We start from the raw sequence: 19,802 nt of genomic DNA, 5'->3' as shown, positions 1-19,802 counted from the left end.
GATATTCCTTTTTTGGAAAACTAAGCTATCCAAAGATGTGACGTGAATAGGTGTATTTTGAAACTTGAAAGGTTACGAGAGCGGTAATCATGAATGATGGGGATAGGGCAGGTGACCAATAAGGGCACGCAGGGTCCGCGGGGACCTTATGAAGCACACTTTATCAAATGATAAATGCTGAACATGGGGACGGCTAAAGCAGAACATTAAAGGTTCAAACACAATTTTCAATCATGGTACATAATATCATCAAGTGGGCATAGCAACGGACCTGAACAAAGTTAGCTAAGCTATTGGAGTGGGAGAGTAGTAGGTAACAATTTTGTTCATAAAAAATAATGAAAATTTTGGTTGGATTTTGATAAAATTTAATAGAAATTTTAGGAAACTTAAGTTATAATTGTTAAGTTTTAGGATTTTGAATGTTTTAAAGTTTTTGATGGCGTTGAATCTATTTTCACTATTAAAAAACGATTCAAACATTTTTATGGTTAGATTTTTTGAAGTAAAAAATAGTTAGATTCCGTAGAAAGATAACTTTCCGTATGAAATTGTGGTCTTGGTAGACAATGCCTTGCAATGGACAGCCAAGGAAACTAAACAACAAATGGATTCTTGCCGAAAAATCTATGTTGGAATCAGTGCAGGAATGTGCAGGTGCGAACCAAAGTGGAAAGAAAGAAATAAATTATTTTTAGCGTCCACGAAACTAATAATAACCTATAAGACACACAACCTCGTCATCTAATTTATGTATTCAACCATTTTCTTGTGTAACTTCGCAATGAACACTCACACTGTCTTAACAATCCTTTACATAACTGTCCATATTGTCTTTAAATACCTCCTCAACCCTTGCTAGGTTGTTGTGCACAAAGAGCATTGAAGAAGGGTTGGTGAAGAGAGTTGCTTGGCTTGCAGCCCACAATGTTTTCAGTAACGACTGGTGGAAATGGCCCATCCTTGGAGATAGGCCTCCAATAAGTAATTGAAGGACAGAAAATTTGAACATTCCCTTGTAAGAGAGGGAACGCCTTCAATGTTTTTAATGTGGAGCAAGAGAACATTATGCAATCGGCCGCGTCTGGTGTAAAGTAATGTCTTTAATGCGTAGCAAGACGCAAAGTCTTCGGTTTCAAAACTTTAGGTTGATGCATTTATTTTTCTTATATCTCTCATTTTAGGATAGGACTTTGATGGCATTGCTTAAACATCTTGAAGCTATGTGATACATCTTATTGAAAATAAGTTTTTTAATTTAATTAATTAAATAAAAATTAATTATTGAATTGAGACTTTTGTGATCTATATCAATTTTTTGAAGAATCTTTGGCGAAAATCATATAGAAAAACTTTTGTCGACGCGTTTCGAACCAACCAGTCAAGACAAGTCGAACCACACTGGTTGGTTCGAAACGCGTTGACAAAAGTTTTTCTATGTGATTTTCGCCGAAGATTCTTTAAAAATTAATATATATCTATATATGAAAAATAAGATTAAGAGTAAAATTTTATAGTAATAATCACATGGGATATATATCACGTTTAAATGACAAAATGAATTGAGGGATAAATGTGTAGGACAAAGAAAGGAATATGATTTTTTTTTGTTATGTTATTATCCTTGTTGCAAGTAGATATTATGCGTTTGATATTTTTTTTTCACTATTCATAGTTTTATTTTGACTAAAAATAAGTTAACATTTGGAAATCAATTTATTTTATTTTTTTAATATAAATTATTTTATTTTTCTTGAATTTAATTGGTTATTAGGTTTTCCGTTTTATTGAGTAATCATTATAAAATTGTACTAACAAGCTTCTAGGCTAGCAGGAAGTTGTCTTGCTCACTCTAGCTTACAGTCTGTAACTTTTGTAGTAATTTTGTACCAGTGACATTTCAACCACATTGATAGGTTGCTCGAGACGAGATTCAATCAATTTAATGGTTGGGATATCCTGACTGGAGTTTTGAGCTCTATGGAGATTATATTTTATTATTTATTTTTTGTTTTGCATGCAACAACTTCATTTCAACACAATGCATTTGTCTGTCAATTCTTCTTTACTCGTAATCCTGTGGCCAAGTCTCCCAAGATGCGATCTGTTCGATTTTGGATTTCTTTTCCTAGAAAACATTTATTGTTTCATTAACTTGACTTACAACGCTCCAACAAAGTCTTTTTAGATGACTAGTGTCACACCTTTTTCATAAATAGATCCCACATAAACACTTCTTTCAAGAGAAATTAAAATCTCATTGCCACTACATCCTTTGTATGTTTGGATGAATACCATTATTAATCAAGCATATTTGTCATAAATTCCCTAATAATATGTCAAATGCAAGTGGTAGTTGATATTAATGAATTGAACATCTCTACATGGGATAATATTGCAAACTAGTGGTGGATTTAACAACACACAATACCACGTATTGCCTTGTTTCCTTGTTAAATAGGAAATTAATTTATAGTTCAATTAATTATTGATTAAACTTATGTAAGAAAGGATGTTGAATAAAGGAAAATGAGAGAGTTTTCTAGAGGCAAGTCTTTCCAACAAACTCATCTTAGATGAATAATGACCATTCAAATGCGTAATCATTAGGCCATGAGCGATATTGTTGAATGGTTTGGAGAGCGAATACCCTTTTGTTACAGAGCTTATCAGTGCAAAATTTTAAAGAGGTGTATCTTGGCTATTTAAAGGCTTTTTTTAATGTAACAAGAGCTTAGACATGGGTTTTTGAGCATTCTGGACAACATGGGAGCATTATTTTTATAAATTGAGGTTTATATTTTGACTTCAATTAGCACTCTGTATGAAGGAATGTTGACAATGGTATGTCCCTTTTAGTTTTTATCCTTGTTTATAAGAAAGTAAAATTAATATTACTAGCATTTTCACATAAAACAAAGATAATTGGTTTAGCAGTAGTCTTTTGAACAACAAGGGCGATGAGCGTAGCGGTAATATTTACCCACATGCAAATTCAGTACTATATTATGTGACGTGTTGAGTTGGTATCTCAGTACTATGAAGCAATTTATTTTATGCCACTTGTTGGGTTGCAATTTCAGTACTATGAAGCAATTTGCTTTATGTCGTGTGTGTGTTGGGTGATAGGAGATCAAGGTGCTTAATGTCTGACATCATTGGTAAATTTTGTGTGCACACAGAAAACTTATGCACATTACAAAGAGAACTTCAGGTACCTTCTTCTACAAATGAAGTAGAAACTAGAAAACTGATATTAAAAATAACATGCAATATCATAGTTTCAAAGGATTTCAATGATAGTGCTTCAAACGTGCTAATAATGTTGCAGCCTTAGGCTCCATGAACTGGACCATCTATGATATCTTCAATTTCCTTCCTTCTCTTAGCCAAGGTTCCTTACAACGATTCCAATAAAACCATAAAATGGCTTTTTGTTATCCTCTGCACTTCCATCGACCTGTAAAGTTGTAAACCTCTAGAAAGAGTTTGTTCGCAACAATAATGTCAAAGGCACATGATATTATCTTATAGCTTAATACCCAATTGACTATGGTGGTCCATGACAATCTTTACAAGCCATATAATACATGACATCATGAGAAAAAGTGTAAGGTACATTCAAATTTTACACGAAAATGTTCAAAAGTTTCATGATTTTGCATGGGCTCTATTCCCATCTCATCTACACCATTTGGATTATAGAGAAAGTGTAACATTTTGATTTGAATTTACTCCATGTTTCATTAATGAACATGGGTAATGTGCAGGTACCAAGGTTACTAGATTTGGGAAGCAAGAGTGATGATAAAAGTAGTTATGTTCTTGAGGTATATCCCTTGTATGTAGTTTTACATGCATATATGAAGAAGGTTAATCTTTAGCCAATAATCAATTTTGAACTTCTAGTAATGAGCGATTTAACAAAGTGCATTATATGGAGATTTGGTGTAACTATGGGAAGAAAAGGACACTCTTTAGGAGATAATATAATATCTTGGTTTTCTTGGAAACTCCAAGCCCATGGAGACTCCTAATGTGCTTGAAGCTATTATGTTGATCCTTAACCAAGGTTCCAAGGTACATGTATATCTCAACTTTCAATGATATTTAGTACTAATGTTGTTGGCTCTACCATAATACAATATGTTTATTTAGTAATTATCCAAGAGAAAGTTCATGACAATAGAACTTAATCCAAAACCATTCCTTAGGTTTCTTCCCTACCTCTCTTCTCACCTTTACTTGCCTTATGTAGCTCTTCCCACTAATCCCTAGTCTAATCCATAATGGTGATGCGAAACACTGCAAGGCTTTATAGAATCATGTACTGAAAGGATGAATATGAGTTACTTGTATTCATTCCTACCATTTAACTTGCATTTCAAGCCTTTAATGCTAAAATTAAACCTAGTTAGAAAACATGTCATCCTCATATGATCATAGATAGCTTTCTTTCTGGTTAGGTAGCCAATAAATTAATCAATACCACATGCCCAAAAATACATAACTCATTTCATATGATTTTTTTTAAAATCTCAACCTTTGATTAGTTACAAGTGGGAATTTGAACTTGTACGAGTAGGATAATAATCATTCTACTCAACCACTCAAGATAACTCTAATTGATATTATTATGGATTGATGTCTATTATACACTTGTGCTAGTTATTAGGTGAATGGTAGAGATTTAATCTTCAATATTTTAAATATTCTTCGTAGTATTCATAAATCAAATATTGATATTTATCTTGAAAGTAGTTATGACCATTTTGCCATTTTAATTAAGATTAGTTAAAAAAAATATCATATAAATATGTGTCATATGAACATGAGTTATGGTTTTCTAGGCATGTGGTATTAGTAGGTCATTGTATTGTAACAAAACCTATTTACAAGTTAAGAATCTCCAAGATTAAGAATCTTGTTACACATTCTTTTAAATGTTTAACTCATATATAATTCCTTTCATTAATAATAATACTAATAATAATTTAAAATCAAGTTATAATTTAGTTAATTTTTATGATTTTTTTAATCTTCAAAAGAGATGTATGAGTAGGTAAATGTTTTAATGCTTATGGGTGTCACCATTTAATTTACATGGTTGTACTAGTTAATATACCGGTCAAACATATATACATTTAACATTTAAAAAAGATGTAATGAAATTCTAAACTACGAAAATTCACCCCCACTTTGCTATGGAAATTTTTAGCTTGTAAATAAACTCTTATAATAACATGGACCAATAACACCATCAACAAAACCTCTCCCCTTAATCCAAAGAAATTAAGTTGGGAAATGTAGTCTATCCCTATATATTGTAAATTTTATCTTATTCTACTTGCTTTTTAATTTATCTACACCTATAAATTTAGAGAAACTTGAATATCATAAATATAAAAAAATTAAATCCATATGTAGGAAAACAAGTTAATTGAAAGAGTACGATTTTAATCTCATTTAAATTAAAATAATATTAATTTGTAAATATTAAATTGACTTATAATAGGTTTCAAAGAAAAAACATGCATGAGCGTAAATCCAAAAAAGGTCATACACACACTTTCAAGGAACTCAAATACAACTACCTAGAAGTATTAGCTCTCATCATGCGGTCAAACTCTTAAATATGGTTTCTTTGACATTATTGCCCAATTAATTACCATCAAGTTATGGACAAACCTCTATAACAAATTTACTTTGCATCGCAATTGCTTTTAACTAAGCGTAAATTGGTATTTGATTTGTGAAATTTGTTATGTGCTTAAATAATCAATTACATTATAAGAAGAAATTTCGGCGTAAATCACATTCAGAAAATCATTGTCGACGCATTTCAAACCAACCAGTGTGGTTCATCGTTAGGACAAGTTGAAAAATCAGATCTATCTTTGCCAGTTAAATACTTTGAGCAGAGCCTCCAACGGCTAACAAGGACAAATCTCTGCTCAAAGTATTTAACTGGCAAAGATAGATATGCTTTTTCAACTTGTGCTGACAATGAACCACATTGGTTGGTTCGAAACGCGTCGACAATGATTTTCTGAATGTGATTTATGCTGAAATTTCTTCTTATAATTGTTATGGATCACAGAAGCCTCAATTCAATCAATTACATCATCATATTGCCTATTAATAGGCATGGGATATTGTATTCGATTTAGTATTGTTATTAGTTTGAATTGGATTATAAAAAAATAATTATTATTATTATTTTTTTATTTTTTATTTTATTGAAAGTTTTTTCTAATATTTATTTTATTGAAAGGTTTTTCTAATATTTTACTATAATATATATATATATATAGAATCTCAACATATATATGAATTGTATGGATAGTTGTTTATATGATCTTTATATGTTTTAGTGTTTTTAATTTTTTTTGTAAGTTTGGTAGGACTACATCTTGATCATATCTAACTTTTCATTTCAATTGGGGGATAGCACAAGATTTGAACCTAAGACTTCGAGTTTGATGAAACTTCATTTCTACAACAGTACCAATTAAGCTACCCCAAATAAATGATGCCTATACCTCTATTATTGATGTTCAACAATTTATTTAACCTTTAACATTCTTTATATGCGTTTATTCATATTCATGTTTAAGAGGGTTTGCAAAGGTGTTGTCATATTAATCTCGAGAGAATATTAATATAATAAGAAAAACAATAATTAATAAAAGAAGGTTAATTTATTTTCCTCTTAGTTAAAAATCAATCATATGTTTATACTCTATTACTTAAAGCTTTTGTCCAATGCAAGTGGTTTACGAACCATCATGAGTAATAATAAAATTTGAAGCTTAAAACGACAAAGCTAAATGGGAGAGAATGTAAACGAATTTGCCTAAAGGCATAGCTAGCAAAGAATTGGAAATGGAGGTGGAAATTAAGGGAACAACCGGTAGATTTTTCAAGGAATAGATAAGTAATCGTGCTATCTTTTTTCAATAGTTGGCATAGTTAGTGCACATAAAAGATAAAGTTCATAATGTTATTTTTTTCCAAAGTGAATTTTTTTCATAGATTTCTTGAAAAATGAATACATGTTAAGTTTTTTCCAGAAGAAACATTCCATGAAAAGAAAAGTTTTTGTCTTAGATTTTCTCATAAAAGAAATATGCACTTGCACTTGCATGTACATAAAGAACAATTTTGACATTAGATTGCACTTACATGTACATGAGAACAACTTTGACAACTTTGACATTAGAATTTTTTTGGAAAAAAAACAAAAGTGAAACCTGCACACAAAGATTAAAGAAATCATGATATTTTTTTCCATGAAAAGAATGTATGTTAACTTTTCTTATAATAGGAAACAGACAATAAGTTATTTTATTAAAGAAAGAATTGACAGGAAATTATGAGAGAAAATTAGATTATTAATTTCCTTGGAGATATTAGCATGATTCCTATATACTCTTAATAGGAATATGTGCACAATAATAATATCCATTATATTGGAATTCTTGAAATAATTTTCTATGTTAATTCTTGAAAAGAAAATATTAAAGTGAAATGTCTTTGCATACATTATCAGATTCTTGGAAAAGAGAAAAGTTAATTAGATTAATTTTCTTGGAAGGATTTTCATGAATATGTATGCATATATTACCCATGTTGTTTATTTAAAGACTGCAAATATTTGAGTGCATAAATACTTGCATAGGATTTTTGTGCATGAATTGATGAAAAATAAAGATTGTTTTCTTAAAAGATGCATATGAATCTTGTTCATACAAGAACAAGAACGCATGCTTGTTTCTTGAAAAGATTATGTGCATTGAAGTAAGGGTCATTGTGTTAAAAAAAAACACATGTTGCATGCACAAAAGGGTAGTCATTGTGATATAGAAAATATGTTTTTGCATGTAGATAAAGAAAGTTATTATGTTAATTTTCTTGAAAATATTGTCTGGCTAGATGAATTGTGTTAATTTCTTGATTTAGGTGCATAAAAGGTTAAGTTAACCTTGTTATTGTTGTTTGGTTTTTATGCATAAAAGATGGTTATCTATGGTAATTTCTTGAAAGGGAAGCATGAGAAACTTGCATGTAGAAAGATAGAGAAACAAGGTTATATTAACTTCCTTTTCTTTTTTTTCTTCTAAATATGACTAATTCTATTAATATAACAAAAAATAGTACATGGAGGCACCGGCCTCTACAGATCCTGTCTCAAATTATGCCATGTTTAACAAACAATAACTGAAAATGACTGCCCGCACCGGGGAAACCAGTCCAAAACTAGAGGAGTGTGCTGCCCACGCAGGGGAACCAGCCTGTAAAACCATAGTGGAATAGTTTTTTGAACAAAACATAAAAAATGACAACAATTACAAAAAGAAACAGTAGAAAAGACCCCTAAGTTTGGTGACCGGGAGCTGAAAACCTGAAGTAAACTTTGGCCAGCTAGGTGTCATTAGGTGGCAGAGGTTCTTCCACAATTAGACACCTGTAAGCCTCCATGTCATCTTCCTCGTGCTGTTGATCTCTCGTCGTTGCTTCCATATTCGTGTAGCCGCCTGGAATATTGTGTCCCTGAGCTGCGTCTGTTCGGTCCGAAGCTTCATCATGGGTTCTACGTGTCCTAGAGCTGCTACCATGAGTTTTCCTTATGCTAGTGTTGGTCCTCTCCTGAATGTTGCGAGCTGGGACATCAGAGCTTTGAGGCTCCTCTCTGAAAGCAACTAAAATGGTTGCAATTATGTAAGGGCGTTCCAGCGTGCAACGAAACTGGAATTGGGTAGAGTGGCTGGGTTGCAGCGTCGGGCCAGAGGCAACAGGAGGCTGAGGAGCATCTTCAACACGTCTAGGGCCGGCCGTCTGAGCACGCCCAACATGGGTGGCTGGATAACAACCTGTGAAATGAGCAGTCGTCGAGGGGGAGGAGGAATCCGAAGGGGTAGAGTTAGAGAGGGACAACGAGGGGGGGCGAATTTCTCTTCCTCTACTGCAGCCTCTTCTACAGCGCATCCTGTGACGCAGACGAGGCATATTCGCCTGGTTGAAATTGGGCCGATGAGGACTAGGAGGCACAGAGCGAGGGATAGAATGGCCAGTGGGAGCAGGAGAATTGGGAATTCGAGGTTCAGAAGCAGGATTCAGGGCCGAAGCAGCAGTTCAAAAGCAGCAAAGAAGATTATGCGAGAAGTGGGCACCTTCAACAATTTCAATACAGCAAAGAATCTGGCAACGTCTCAGTGTTGTCATGTGCGAGCTCGACTCCGTAGCAGCAGGGAGACAGTTACTGTTCAAAGGAGGCGGAACAGGGGGAGGGCGGTCCGAAATCGCCATCTTATGAATCAGAATGAGATTTCCTCGGGCCGCACAAAGCATTAAAACGCCATTAATTTCGGCGGTGAGCTTCTGGGTGGAAGCGTGGGAGGCCATGTGGCCGTGCCACTTTCCAGACCAAATTTGTTGTGTTGTATCTGCGCTATTAAACACCCGCATCCGGGATATTAATTTCCTTTTTGAGAAAGAAGTATGTATGTGTTTACATGAAAATAACACTTAATGATGGTAAAATTCTAGAGAAGGGAATATGTGTTGCATACATTAAAGAAGGGTTATTATGATAAGCTCTTGCATGCACAAGAACAATCATTTTGTTATAGAGATATGTTCTTGGCATGGATATAAGAACTATTGAGTTATATTTCTTTAGAAAAATTATATGTGATTACTTTTATGCTATCATAACTATTATCTTAGTTTCTTTGGAATAAGATGCATATGCATGCAAGATTTGTGTTAGCTTTCGTTGGAAAGAATATACATTTGCATGTGGGAAATGATAACATGTGTTAGTGTTCTTTATGTATTTGCATGCACCAAAAGTAACAACTAAAATGCTAGTTATGTTGATAGAGTTTATGTAATTCACATGCAAGATAATTATAATTGATATGTTAGTTTCCTTTAAAGGAATGTCTGGATAGTTGTAGTGATTTGTCTTGCAAGAATATGTGCTTATGCGAGGGTAATATTAGTTAATGTGGTATTTGTTTATAGACATGCATTGATGGTTATACGCTTATAACTAATGAATATACAATGTTGTTAAAGGAATCATGTCACGATATTTTGTTTGTATTTTATGAATAGATGGTGAAACACCACTAGTATAGATTTATGAATCAGAGATATGAAAATTGAATATTTGTAGGTAAATGATATCATGATGATTGTAATAGCTTTCAGCTAGATATTTTGTATTTAAATGATATTTTCTTGTAATATTTTATGATAATGGTTAAGGGATGGAATCCCTTATAAGCCATCGAGTGAGGGGTGAACACCATCACGAGTGTTTAATAATGAAATTAAACGTTTGTTGGTTTTCACCTTACAGGGTTTCCTGGGCATATTGATGTCTAATGATATGGTTGCATTTTGTGTTACGTTTATGATGTGGATTCCTTGCATGACCTAATGTTTACAATACCAAGTATATGATTAACTAATCAAGTTAAAAGAACTATGAAAATGATGCAAGGGTACATCAGAAAGTTTATGTTAATATACTACAACAATGGTTGTTAATGGTTATGCAACTTACTATTCTTTTACTGAAGTTATTCTTTGTAATGACAAACATTCTATCTAATGGTTAATGTTGGATATAGAATAGTAATTTGGATAGTTATCAGTGGGAAAATTGTATAAATTTTTTCTAACTTCATGCATTTTCATGTGAGGTTGTCACTCCTAGTGATATATAAGTTGAGATATATACTCGATTGAATATATATGAATAGATATACACCATTTAAATTTAATGATGGATATTTCAATCCATACAACATTTATTGCATTTCTATATTTAGTAGTGGGTTGCATATTTTTTACCTTTAATATCTACCTTTTTTTACATGGTGGGAAAACCTATCATAACAAAATTCTCAAAACAATTGTGGAGACAACTATCACTTATTGCTATCAATGAATGTAGGTTGACTCATTACCATTATTCAAAGAAAACCATTCCACCTGGAATTACTTTACCTGTGGTCGTAATGGGGCAGGTTTTTGATCCCATCAAATGCCTCTAGGGCCAAGGCTGAATCATTATGAATATTCAAGAAAACCTACACCGTCTGGAATTATCTTGCTGATGATGGTAATGAGACAAGCTTTGTTCATGTCAAATGCCTCTAAATCTTGGGCCATTAACCTTTTTTCTTATGTTGGAAAAAAAGAACTTCTTAACCAAGCAGAAGCAATTTTAAGACATACTCTATACCCAATCTCTAATATCTAACTACTCAAGTCAACATTAAAATTAAGAATTCTTTGATTATCTACTTAAATTAGATTCACTCAAATTTATTTACAATTCATTTTATTATCAATTTAATTTTTATTTTATGGATGTTTTTGTTTTGATTCAATACACAATATGGAACTCTCCACCGATCAAATCTTTGCATGGAAAAATAATGGTTTGCAGATTGCTCCCCACTCTCATCGACTCTTTACATGGAAAAATAATGAACTGTAGATCGTATGAGAGTGTTTTTTTGAAAAAATGTTGAACTTACACTTCTGTATCTCCCCATATCCAATTTCTAGTTGGCCATACGGGAAAAAATAACGGGCCGTATACCATATCAAAATTCATAGCCATGTGTTTTGAGCTGGCCAAGAAGTCCAACTTCCAGTTGGCCACATTTTCATTACCGACAGCCAGTTTTAATGCATTTAATAGGTGTCAAACAAGATTGTGATTTTTTGTTCTTGAAAATACATTTTTTAATGCATAAATAGATTCAGTACTTTGAAAAATTACTAAAACACTTTAATTCCACAAATTAAACAACTTAAACTCAAATTTTTAAAAATCTCTATGAAATTAAAAATATTTTAAAACATAATCATTTCATTTATAAATTAAACTACACCCTCAAAAAATTATACAAATAAACCCACAAACTATATATCGTTTCGAACTATTTTTTTTTGTTCGCTGACTTCACCACACTTCTATAGGGTTGTGGTCAAAATGACGACACACCAAAAGAGTTTGAACTTTTAGAATTAAATTAAAGTGGGTAATGGTCAGAAAATATTTGATTTTAAGATGGGGACGTGAAAAGCTTAAAATTTAGCCATTTGTTTATCGGACAACATTAATTAATTGAATTTATAACTTCAAAGACTTTTATTATTTGAATTTATGATAAGTCTATTTTTAAAGAATTTAACAAATTTATTACTTTAATTATCAAGATTATAAAATTATATTTATTCAATGATTATTATCATTTAAAAAATATTTAATTCTTAATTTATTATTTGTTTTAGGGTTATTTAAAATTATAATTTTGTTTAATTTATAACTAAATATATATTTATAATAATATGGTAAAAGTTGAAATTTATTTGAAGTAGTTTGGATTCATTTTACTTTTTTTCTAGATCTATTATGTGTATAGATTAAATTTTTTTTAAAATAAAAGGAGATATGCTTTCTTAGAGTGAAAATAGATTTAATCCTTCTCGGTACTTGGTACATCTGGAGTTAAGATGGGTCTAGGATTTCCCTTTTAAATAGACTATATTTCACATGAGTACCATGGTTAAAAACCATGGATGATTTTTATTTTTATTTATTTATTTTATTTTGATAAATTAAAATGTTTACATTACATTACAACATCTCTACCTATTGGGTTGGAGAGCGTCTCTAGGCACAAAATTATGTTTATAATAGTAAAGAAAATACATTGTTTAATTGTTTTAAGTATTGGTTTTTCCTGCCCACGAGGAGTAGAATAGATGGTGATGGGGTGTACTATTAAGTCACTTCGTGATGTGAAGGTCATCGGTTTGCCATCAGTGCGAAGCTTTGTGGGCAAAATCCAACTCATGTTAAGGGCTGGTGTGGCCCGAGACGAGTGCGATCTCTGGGTGATTTTGACGTCTTAAATACCCTTGGATTATAGTTTCTCAAGCCACAAGTCAAGCCCGAAGTCAGAGTCGACAACTTGACAAAAAAAAAGTATTGATTTCTCCTATTAAAATTTAATGATGTTATTTTTCAGTGAAATTGAAATGATGAGCAATTTTAAATTATTCATTACTTGAATAAAAATATTAATAAATTCTAAGAAATGAGAAAAATATTATAACATTATTTTGTTAACTATAATTCTAAAACATTAAAAGATATATATATTATAAAAAATCAACCTATAAATTTGAAAAAATTATGTTATTTTTATTAATTTAAATATTCTATTTTAATAGGTGGAAAAACACTTATTTTTGCATGGAGAGGCATTCAGTCGAGTATGTTAGAGATGTTGTAATGTAATGTTTAACATTTTGACTAAAATTAACTAAAAAATAAAAATAAAAATTAAATTAATTAAATTAAATAAAAAATTAACGTAATGTAAACATTTTAACTTTATCAAAATAAAATAAAATAAAAACCTGTAAAAATAAAATAAAAATAAAAGTGACCCATGGTATTCATGTCGAATATACTCTATTTAAAGGGGAAATTAAACCACCTAGATCCATCTTAAATCCCGATCTACCAAACGCCGAGAGGGATCAAATCTCTTTTCACTCTAAAGAGAGGTTGACATATCAAAAGATTTGATCCATTTCCAGGCTTGTTAGATCTAGAGTTAAGATGAATCCAGACTGGTAATTTACTAAAATCCTCTTCACATTTTATATTATTTTAATGCTATAAACTTAAGTAGGTCTAATGGTTAAGAGCATGAGCCTAAACTTTAGTGGCCCTAAGTGAGCCATACAACTTGAATGAGCCTAACAAGTAAGAGTATGTTTTTCCTCCTAAGAGGTCACAGGTTCAAAACCAGAGGGGGGTAAAGTATGTAAGCCTTCATATAATTAGCAGTCAAATCATTGTGTGGAGGTGGGTCCCTTGTCCCACAAACAAGGGGTTTCATACACGTAACCTTAAAATTGGATAATAATAAAAATGGAGTATAATATTGTGAAAAACATTTTTATATTAATAAAGTCAACTAAATTAAAGATTTGTCCACATGTATAATTTCGGATGCTTTTGATGTGTTTTTAATTAAAATATATTGGTTAGTCATCATTCGATTTTCAAAATGGTTATTTAATTATTTAGAATTTAAAATTAATTTATAATTTCAAAAGTGTGTAATTCTTTTCTACTTATTTGTTTATATAAAAAGTTGGTAAGTTTTCTATGCATAACCTTTCATACTAGGGAAATGGTTAATTCTTTTTATGATCAATCTCAAGTTGAGACATGTTCTAATTAAAATTAAAATAAAATATACTCTAAATAAAAAAACAATATTTACTATATTAAAAACAAAAATGAACATATATATTTGGTTAATTTTAATTAAAATCTTTACAAAACATCAACAAAGTAGTGTCATTTCCCCGAATTTGGTTGCTCTTGAGACCACTGGCACATTTCACAAGACTCCTCATCAACAACCTCCACTTGGATCACATCCCTCACCAAGTGGTATTCACAATCGTTACTCCTCCTCCCTAGCTCTTGTTGTCCATGTACTAGGCTCCTCTACTCCCGCGCCCCTGGAATAAATTGACCAATGCCACAGACATTCCCTCCTCTTGGCTTCATTCTCCCTCTGTCATTCCCTCCAGTGCTCCTTCCAACTCTGGTACTACAACCTTTCTCTGCTTCCATCAAACAATGACCCGTGATAGGGGGAGAGACAGATACCCTAACAAAGGCAAAGGCCGAGAGAATCTCCTCACCATCTTCAATGACAACATTATTGTTGCGATGTTCAATTACGATATACGAGAGTCCATTCGAAGAGATATTCTTGCTACGGAGGAGGTAAAGACTTGTAGAGGTCGTCCGACGCTCTGGGATCTCTGAAACCTCCTCGCCTAACAACTCAAGGAAAGAGCTCAAGCGAGGTTGTAGGCCTTTGATTAGATAGCCAAGATCTTAGCCCATCAGAGCCACTCTTTTTCCTCGCTCAAACGATTGGCTAAAGTCCTCCACATCAAATTTCCACCAAACATCCCTTCCTCCTCCTCTCTCTCTCCCTCTCCTTCGCATTCCCCCCCTGTTGGCTCCTCATCTCTGCCCATCCGCTACGCTCTTATGGCCCATCATGTCAGGCCCCCGAGTCACCGTCGCACTTGGGCAAGTTGGGCACCCACACCAGAAATGTTTATCAGACGAGTTGGCGTACGATTCGTTGGGGTGCGTTTAACCGACGAGCTAGGCGAGCACGCACATAACCGACGAGTTGGGGGCTCACGTAGCCAACGAGCTATGGAGACACGTTTAACCGACGAGCTGAGGCGAACACACTTAACCAACGAGTTAAGGGGCGCCAACACGAAGAAACAACTAAGTGTTGGGCGCATGAGTTACTTCGATTTATAGGCAAACGAGTTGGGGCGAGACAAGTTGGGCGCACAACTAAGGCCAATGTGTGAGCCGATGTGTTAAAATTATGAGTTGGAGTGAGGGCAGGTCAGCTGGACCAAGCTAAGTCCCCTCCTCACGTCCAAGACCTCATATTAATACACAAAAGGCAAATGGAAAAGAAGGCCATCAAACAAGTTCTAACTCACAAACATATTGGGTACAATGAGGAGGGGCGAGCAGGGATGAGCTCTCAAGTCAGACAACGTTAAAAAACAATCGGTGGACAGAGCAAGGGCGACTGTAGGTGGGTGGGTCGACTTGTTGCATAGTTTGGATGTGCAGCAAGTTGGACAGTGCATGAGCTGGGCGGGCCTGCCCGTGAGTTGGATGCGGGTCAGGTTTGGTACGTGAGCTGGGCGTGACAGACTGTACATGGGTTTCGGTGCAGGTCGAGTGGTCGTAGGTTGGGCGGGCCTACACGACTATAGTGCGACGAGTTTGCTGTGTTACATGGTGCAACATAAAAACACGGGGTTGCAGTAGAGGCAACAAGTATGACGAGTTGGTGCCACGCCAGGGTGTGGGCAGGCTTGAACAAGCTGTGGTCGGGTCGTGCAGCAGGCCGACCGACCGAGCAACTTGCCCATCCATGTTGTAACTTATTAAACCAGTTGAGTTTTATCTCCCAACATATTGTAAAATCTGCAGAATTATTATATACTTGATAATTACATGAAAATGTGTCTTGTGAATTTGTTATTTTCGTGAATGTTGTTTAGGTTATTCCGCACTTAAACTGAATAAAAAGATGAAAGATGAATGTTATAGGCATAGTCCGGAAAATGGTAAAGAAACTAATGTGTTGAAGCATTTAGCCAGTGCCACACAATGCTCAATTCGGGAAAAAAGAATTGGGGTCATGACACATCCCCTCCCTGCCATGCTCTCGTCCCCTCGATGGTCGATGTTCCTCCTTCCTCTACTCACTGTGCAAGTTCCTACGACTGCTACATTCTAGAGGATATTTCGGTGGACACTAGTAGCATGCAAGTTCAAGGTAGTGCCCAGGTGTAATGCGGCACCAATGTGGCAACCATGCAATTCTAATGTGGCAGATTCTAGCCCATCGGCCTAATAGCGACTTTCAGGTGGATTTTCTCAGTCTGGTCTAGCCTCCTAGTAGGCCCCTTCAATATTCATTTTTGTGTGGATGACAGACTTGGGTCATGGAGCTTTGTGGCTCGTTGCGCACCAGTTTTGGTTTCTCATGCAAAAACTATGTAATTCTAGATCTTAGGAACATGTTTTTTATTAAATTTCACCTATTTTTTGAAAACTGTAAGACTTATGAGCTCTGGTTTCTTCTTTTTGAAATCTGTAAGACCTCTGAGCCTTTTAGTTCTCATCTCTGGTTTCCTTGCACAGAGGCAAAGAATAAACTCTTGGATGTAAAGTGTGTAAAAAAAATTCCTGTTACTATAATGTAGATATGTATGGTTACAAAAATAATCCTAGTGTCATTGTGTTTGTTTTGATATATATGTTAGGTAACATAATTTTATATCAACTTTAATAAATAAAGTAATTAATAGGAGTTTAATAAAATGTTTCAATTTAGAACTTGAAATAAACTATTTAAGTGATTTGGTGAACAACTTGTTTAGGCTAGCCCACAACTATACTCACTTAAGAGTTCAAAAAGTCATAAGTCAATTACAACAATATTTATCAAGGCATTATAGTTCATCACGTCATCAGTGGAGATTAGAACATGGGTGGGAAAGATAACACTCATTTAGAACCAACCATCTGAGTTAACCTCGATTAACCTCATATGTATATATAAAGAGAAAGTGTATATACATATATATTTATATATATAGAAAAGGAAAAAGTAATTAGAAATAGATATATATATCTATATCTATATATATATATATATATATATATATATATATATATATATATATTTTTTTTTTTTTTTTCTTCTTCTTTTCTGTGTGGTTCATGGACACTACTACGTCCAAAAAATATTTGTTCTAGAAAAATCCACTCTAAGAGATCACTTCCTTTTTGCTCAACCATGGACCCTGACCTCGAGCATCACGACCGCATGCTAGTGGTGATTATAATCCACTCGTGAGCATGGTGCGACACCGCCTAACTTTTTCGTTTCACCACTACTCAAGTTTTCGAACTACGCCTACCTTCAACACTTAGTTAATTTTCATTAAGTGTTCACTTCTAATTATATATATGCAATGGAAACAATTATATTTCAATCCATTTATCTTTCAAGTGCAGTGGAAATAAATAACATACTCATAAATATCAAGCGAGGGGAAACTCCCAACAGTTCACCCAATCCACTTATAAAATCTTTTCAACAATAGTTTACAAGTATACAATATTTTATAATGTCGTGCAGCCCTTGCATGAATTTCTGAACAAGTGTTGCCTATTGTCCAACCGTGTCACATGTAGCGACCTGGCACCCAACTATTCAACTTGTAGCGGCGTCTACTCGACCGATCTTGTAGCGGTCTTTGCCCGACTGACTCGCCTTTAACAACCTCTACCCGATTGGCCCACCTGTAGCGGCCTCTAACTGACCGACCCACTAGTAGTGACTTATGCCCGACCCAAATGTAGCAACCTCTACTCGACCTGCCTGTAGTGACTTGTATTGTAGCCTACCCAACATGCCTATAGTGGCCCCTGCCCGACCTGTCTGTAGCGACCCACACTACAACTTACCCTGCAGAAACCCCAAAATTTTCCCAACAACTATATCGCAGTCCTACGGCTCGGTTAGACGAGCCTCACCTCTACCTTTGACTCTTGTTGCGGCCCGACTCGGTTTTCCTTAGCTCCTCCTCGTTATGAACTTCTTCAATGACTTGATGATGATGATTGAACAAATGCCAACCTATTATAATAAAACTATTATAAATATTTACTTTCTTCATCTAAATACCCACATCAAAAGTCTAATTTAGTGAAGAAATACACTGCATAGCAGGTATTATAATTTAATAATACCCACATCAAAAGTCTAATTTACTGAAGAAATACACTGCATAGTTTATCTAAAAAGTCATCAATGATTTAAAAAAGTGATTTGTCTTTCATTGTAAAATTATAAAAGACATGGAAGTTAAGTCACATACCACATCAAAAGTCTAATTTAGTGAAGAAATACACTGCATAGTTTATCTAAAAGGTCATCAATGATTTGAAAATGTAATTTGTCTTTCATTGTCAAATTATAAATGACATTGAAGTTAAGTCACATACCAAGGATGAATAAGGGCTAATATTAGTACATGTCATGCCTGTTATGTGTGTTTTGAATATCTATACAGGTCATGATTGCTATGTTAACCAAAGGAGCCATGTAATGTTCTGAATATCTATCTATGTATAGTCAAAATCAATTGTAAATGGCACTGAATTTCTTATGAAGATTTGTTTATAACTTTGATGCATTTAATTGGACAATAATGTCAAAGTAATGGAAGTTAAGTCACATACCACATCAAAAATATAATTTAGTGAAAAAATACACTGCATAGTTGATCTAAAAGGTCATCAATGATTTGAAAAAGTAATTTGTCTTTCATTGTCAAATTATAAATGACATTGAAGTTAAGTCACATACCAAGGATGAATAAGGGCTAATATTAGTACATGTCATGCTTGTTAGGTGTGTTTTGAATATCTATACATGTCATGATTGCTATGTTAACCAAAAGATCCATGTAGTGTTCTGAATATCTATCTATGTATAGTCAAAATCAATTGTAAATGACACTAAATTTCTTATGAAGATTTGTTTATAACTTTGATGCATTTAATTAGACAATAATGTCAAAGTAACCTTTTTCAAGTTTATGCATAATATTTGAAGATGTGTGTATGAGTACCTTTATTGAAGTTTATGCATAATTCCTTCATATCCAATGCAACTATGTTCAATGTTCACAAATTAAACTTCTTTGTGAATAAAATCAAAGTATGATGCTCGATAAAGAATGTAATGAATCATTTATTTTAGGAAAATAATAAGAATAATTTTTAACTTTAATAATAATACTAATTTATGACTTTTTAACTAAGACACATAATATGATGAAGTTTGTTTTTTTGGTGGTTTGATTTTTAGTTTTTAATATTTATTATAAAATTTAAATTAAAAACAGGTATATGTTATTAATTAATTAAAATATTTTTTAAAGTGTCGTAAGAGTGGGAGAGAATATCTTTTGTTTATTTTAAAAAATAGAACATTTTTTTAGGATTGGGAAAATTTTTGATAATCAAGCTGAAGTATATGTTTTACTTCAAGGATTATCATTTACAAAAAACAAAAATTACAAGTTATGTTTGTTTCATTATTCAAAATATA

Source organism: Pinus tabuliformis, chromosome 8 (genome assembly GCF_031772625.1).
Source record: "Pinus tabuliformis cultivar Carrire ecotype Pingquan chromosome 8, CPIR1, whole genome shotgun sequence".
In the NCBI taxonomy this organism is placed as follows: Eukaryota; Viridiplantae; Streptophyta; class Pinopsida; order Pinales; family Pinaceae; genus Pinus; species Pinus tabuliformis.
Note: the sequence above shows the minus strand (reverse complement) of the source record.